Raw genomic sequence first — 6,158 nt, forward strand, 5'->3', positions numbered from 1 at the left:
ACAAAGGCCTGCTTCTCACCAAAAAGGAAAATTTTAACATTTTTTTTTTTTTTGGGGATTTTGGGTAAACCTTTTTTGGGGCATTTTGGCTCCGGACTCTATTTTTACTGGAACTAGTTTCTCTACACGTGCGTTGCACAATGTAAATATGATATATTTAAGAACAATCAAACATCACGTCAAAATGTTTCTTTATAATGCAAATAAATAAGTGAAAAAACATTTGTAAATTAAGGTACTTGCGGAAAAAGCAAAGTCTAATCCTAAACAAGCACAAACTCATATAATGATCATGTATCATCCATTTTATAAAAAAAAGTATCAACGAAAGATATTGACATTTGTACTCTATAGAAGAGCCGGTTGGGCTCACTTTACCGTCGTCCGTTCCAATTTTTTTTTTTTTAAATTGTGGGCCCCATATACAAAACAACAACTAATATTAAAAAAAATGCTGGACCCCAAATTAAACACCAACCAGTATTAAAAAAAAAAAGAGAAGAAAAAAAAAATGAACCCACCACCTCCAAACTCACAAAAAAAAAAAAAGTGAACCCATATTAATAAAATCAAGCAATATTAAAAAAAGTGAATCCCATATTAATAAAATCAAGCAATATTAAAAAAAAAAAAAGTGAATCCCATATTAAAAAAAAACAATATTAAAAAAAAAAGTGCATCATATATTAAAAAATCAAACAATTAAATCAATAATGATGGATTCATTACCACGTAAATATAACCCATTAATGGGAGCAAATGATTTTATTGTACAACAACATACTTAAAATACTTATATATTAAAATAAGATAGAATTTAATTACTTTTTATTTTTCACTTATAATAAATGTGAAAAGAGATTAATGTCATAAAATAAAAAATAATATTAAATGTCGTCCGTCCCAATTTTTTTTAAAATGTGGGCCCCATATATAATAAACGACAACTAATATTAAAAAAAAATTGTGGGCCCCATATATATTAAACAACTAATATTAAAAAAAATTGTGAGCCCCATATTAAACACCAACCATTTTAAAAAAAAAAAAAAAAGAAGAAAAAAAGTGAAACCCACCACCTCCAAACTCACTGCAAAAAAAAGATGATCCCATATTAACAAAATCAAGCAATATTTATAAAAAAAAAAAAAAAAGTGAATCCCATATTAAAAAACGGATAATGTTAAAAAAAAAAAAGTGCATCCTATATTAAAAAATCAAACAATTAAATCAATAATGATGGATTCATCAAGCACATGCGTATCAACCAGCAATGCCCCATATTAAACGCCCAACCAGTATTAAAAAAAAAAGTGGAACCCACCACCTCCAAACTCAGTTTTAAAAAAAATGGACCCCATATTAATAAAATCAAGAATATTAAAAAAAAAAAAATTTAATCCCATATTAAAAAAACAAACAATGTTAAAAAAATATAAAACAACAACCAATATTAAAAAAAAAATTATGGGCCCCATACATATTAAACAACAACTAATAATAAAAACAAAATATGGACCCTAGTATTAAAAGCTGCCCAAGATTTTAAAAAAAAAAGAAGAAAAAAAAGTGAAACCCACCACCTCCAAACTCACGGGAAAAAAAAAATGGACCCCATATTAATAAAATCAAGCAATATTAAAAAAAAAAGTGAATCACATATTAAAAAAACAAACAAATCCTATATTAAAAAATCGAACAATTAAATCAATAATGATGGATTCATTGTCACATGCGTATCAACCCATTAGTGGGAGCAAATGAAATTATTATATAGCAACATACTTAAAATACTTATATATTAAAATAAGATAGAATTTAATTACTTTTTTATTTTTTCCTTACTCTAATAAATGTGAAAAGAGATTAATGTCATAAAATAAAAAATAATATTAAATGTCATCCGTTCCAATTTTTTTTTAAAAATGTGGGCCCTATATATATTAAACAACAACTAATGTCAAAAAAAAATTGTAGTCCACATATATATATAAACAATAACTAATATTAAAAAAAAAATGTGAGCATAATAAACACCAACCGCATTTAAAAAAAAAAAAAAAAAGAGAAGAAAAAAAAATGGAACCCACCACCTCCAAACTCACTGGGAAAAAAAGGATCCCATATTAACAAAATCAAGCAATATTAAAAAAAAAAGTGACCTCATATTAAAAAACAAACAATGTTAAAAAAAAAAAAATGCATCTTATATTAAAAAATCGAAAGCAGTTAAATCAATAATGATGGATTCATTGCCACAGACAACCCATAATGTGGCCCCATATTAAACACCAACTTGATAAAAAAAAAAAAAAAAGTAACCCTGCACCTCCAAACTCACGGGAAAAGAAAATGGACCCCGTATTAATAAAATCAAGCAATATTAAAAAAAAAAAAAAAAAGTTTAATCCTATATTAAAAAAATAAACAATGTTAAAAAAAAAATATAAAACAACAACTAATATTAAAAAAAAAAATTCTGGGCCCCATACATATTAAACAACAACTAATATTTAAAAAAAATATGGACCCATATTAAACGCCAACTAGTATTTTAAAAAAAAAAAAAAGAGAGAAGAAAAAAAAGTGGAACCCACCACCTCCAAACTCACGGGAAAAAAAAGGGACCCCATATTAATAAAATCAAGCAATATTAAGAAAAAAAAAAGTCAATCCCATATTAAAAAAACAAACAATGTTAAAAAAAAAAAGGGCATCCTATATTAAAAAATCAAAAATTAAATCAGCGTTTAATGATGGATTCATCACACATGTGTGTCAAATAACCTCAATATGAGCAAATGAAATTATTATGCAATAATATACTTAAAATACTTATATATTAAAATAAGATAGAATTTAATTACTTTTTCATTTTTTCCTTACTCTAATAAATGTGAAAAGAGATTAATGTCATAAAAGAAAAAATAATATTAAATGGAGATCAAATAATTAATAAGGTAAATTAGTGAAATTATAATTATAATTAGCGTTCCTTAAAAAGCCGTGTAAAAAATAAATACGACAAGTAAAATGAGTTAAAGTAAAAAATATTTACTAAAAATTAAAAATAAGTTCTTCATTTAAATAGAAATCAAATTTCTACTTGTTTCATTTTAAACATGTAAAATTAAATAATAGTTTGAATTAGAATTATAAAATCAAAATTTGATAAAAAAATTATATGTATTACTACTATATAGAAGAGCGTTTTATATAAGCCAGTGAGGCAAGATCGCCGTCTCGTTAAAAAGCTTTTTTTATTTAAGAGCAAAAAATCCTCGCTGGCCCCACCCACTTTTTTTATTTAGGCAAAAAATAACGTTTTATACTTTATATTACCAGCTCTTCTAAAAAGTAGATAAATACTTTATTATATTTCTATTTTCTCTTATACTATATGTAAGTTTACCCATCGGCTGCCATACATAATAATTTTAAAAACAAGCTGATGCTTAAATATTCGTTATTATTTTATCTCAAAGAAAAGAAAATGTTTTCTTTTAAACAAGTCTTCTTTTTAAAAAGTATTAATAAATTTTTAAGTAAAACACGAATATAATAAAAGTTTTAAATACATAGCACAAACTACAATGTTATATTTTATATATATATATATATATATATATATTATCATTATCTAAACACAACTACATATATATAATACACTATAATGAAGTGTTAAGTATTTTACACCTTTAAATTAATCGAATTAAAATTGAAAGTATCAGCGTGCTTAAATATTGCTATTATTTTATTTCAAAAGAAGGTTAAAATAGTTTTCTTTTAAACAAGTCTTCTCTTTTAAAAGTATTAATAAATTTTCGTAGCAAGCAACGAATATAATAAAGTTTTAGATACGAAAGCACAAACTACATTGTTATATTAATCGTATTTCGAACATAGTGTATATATATATACACACACTATGTTCGAAATACGCATTAATATATATATATATATATATATATATATATATATATATATATATTTACTATCTAAACACAATCGCATATATATAAATACACTATAATCCGAAAGTGTCAAGCTACGCACGGCATAGGCCATCTAGTATATATACATATATCAATATAAAAAAATACATTTATGTAAGAGACAAATAAATTTATTCCTCATGGTACCGTCAAATACAAAGGAAATTATTAAAAAATGTGCAACAATTCTAAGTTTGAGAGCAACAAATTTTGGAAGTCCTATGGTTACAAGAGTATAATTTTAGAGAGGCTTAACGCATAGCCAACCCCTTAAACTTGGCAGAATATACCCTGTTTCAATTGAACAACTCAATCTCTTATATAGTGTTTCAATTAAACACTTACGATTCAAAATTTAGGAAATTTTTGTGCCTGTGTTTTCATTCGTCTATTAGATAATTAAGTTAATCACATAAAATATGTCATTTTCTTTAATTATACGCATCAACCTCAAATAGAAAATGCCTGGGGTTTTACGGCTTATTGAGGCAAATGCAATAATTAAAGGAGATGACATATTTTATGTGATTGACATATTCTATGTGGTTAACATAATTACCTAATAGACGAATGAAAATGCAGGCGATTTTTTTTTCAAAATTTGAATCGAATTGTCTAATTAAAATATTTTATTAGGAGTTGAGGTGTTCAATTGAAACATGCTAATGAATCAAATGCAGTCGAACATACTAAAACTATTTTTAGTGAAATCTGATTAAGACACACCCATCAACTAATCATGTGTCACTTCACGAGTGTTTAGGTTTGAAACTTTTTGACATCCATTCCAGCAAAAGTCAGTATGCTCAGAGAGTGAAACTATGACTTCAATTGGAAGAAATCATAAACCAAAGATGAAATTTTATTGCCCTGCCTTAGAGACAAGTGCTCCTGCATTTTTTAAATTATCCTAAAAGTCTGAATCAATATGCAGTGGAGCAAGAGACCACAAGGAAGTCCAAATTTAACTTTAACAACCCTGTATTGCCTTTCTTTAAAATTAATGAAAGAGAGATTAAACTATAGTTTCTTTACCATATCTAGCTATAATTTCTTGCTCAACTATATTAATTCCCCATATTTTCACTTTTACCCGTGCTTCTTCTCTTTTTTAGTCCACTAAATTATACTGCTTACAATATTTCAATCTTATGAAAAATAGAAGATACCAGACCTGCAAGTAACAATGGAATATATAAAGTTTTATGCGCTAACTCTGATCTTTTCCCTTAATGTTTCACTTTATCCAGAACTTTAGAATAGACGCAAATAATTCATCGCATAAGAGATTTACTTTAACATTCATGAAAATAATTTTTAATTATAAAAGATAAAAATTCATAAATGCATAAATGATAGTAGAGTTAAGAAAGTAGAACCCTATTTTATTACCACTTTCTCCTTAATTCTATCCTTTGCGTTTTCATGGATCCCTTGTCTCCCTTTCGAATTTTGAACTGCGATGTTTAAGGCGAGGCAACTATTTTGTGTTCGTCACTAAATAGTTAGCAATTTTCTTCTAATCTGATGGTTGTAAGGCGTAGGAATTCAACAAACATAATTCTTCCATGCCTGGATTATTGCGATTGATATGCCATTTAATTTTTAAGAGACATACCCTCTCTAAAGAAGAGTTATTATGACCTCCATTTAAGAAAAATCCCGTACTGTTACTTTGCTTTGTGTGCGTGTGATAATTCCTCTGGATTTATCCACACAAAATTCAATTAACAAAGATTTGTGGGTGGAATTATTGCCATGCCTATTTATGAATCAAAGAGAATATATCTTGGCATGGGAATTGTTTTAAGCTTTTTTTTTTTTTTTGCTAAACGCTGGCAACTCTTCATCAAGAGGAACTTTAGAAACAGCGGCTAATGAAGTTCATGTTTTCAATATAGTATAGATATATAGCTCGAACCCAACACCACAATTTTCCAAAACAAGTAAAGCAACATCTTCAAAAACTAAAATTATTTCTTACAGAAGTAAAAAAACATGTTAGGACCAAGATACGTTATAAATACTCCTTAATCATGTCGACATTAAGATATTCTAACACTAAAAATTCTATAAATTTTCTATTGACATAAATCTCTAACGTAATGGGCCTAACGTAAACGTTCATGACTAAGCCTTAATTCTTACTAGATTATAGGTCTT

Source organism: Lycium ferocissimum, chromosome 2 (assembly GCF_029784015.1).
Source record: "Lycium ferocissimum isolate CSIRO_LF1 chromosome 2, AGI_CSIRO_Lferr_CH_V1, whole genome shotgun sequence".
In the NCBI taxonomy this organism is placed as follows: Eukaryota; Viridiplantae; Streptophyta; class Magnoliopsida; order Solanales; family Solanaceae; genus Lycium; species Lycium ferocissimum.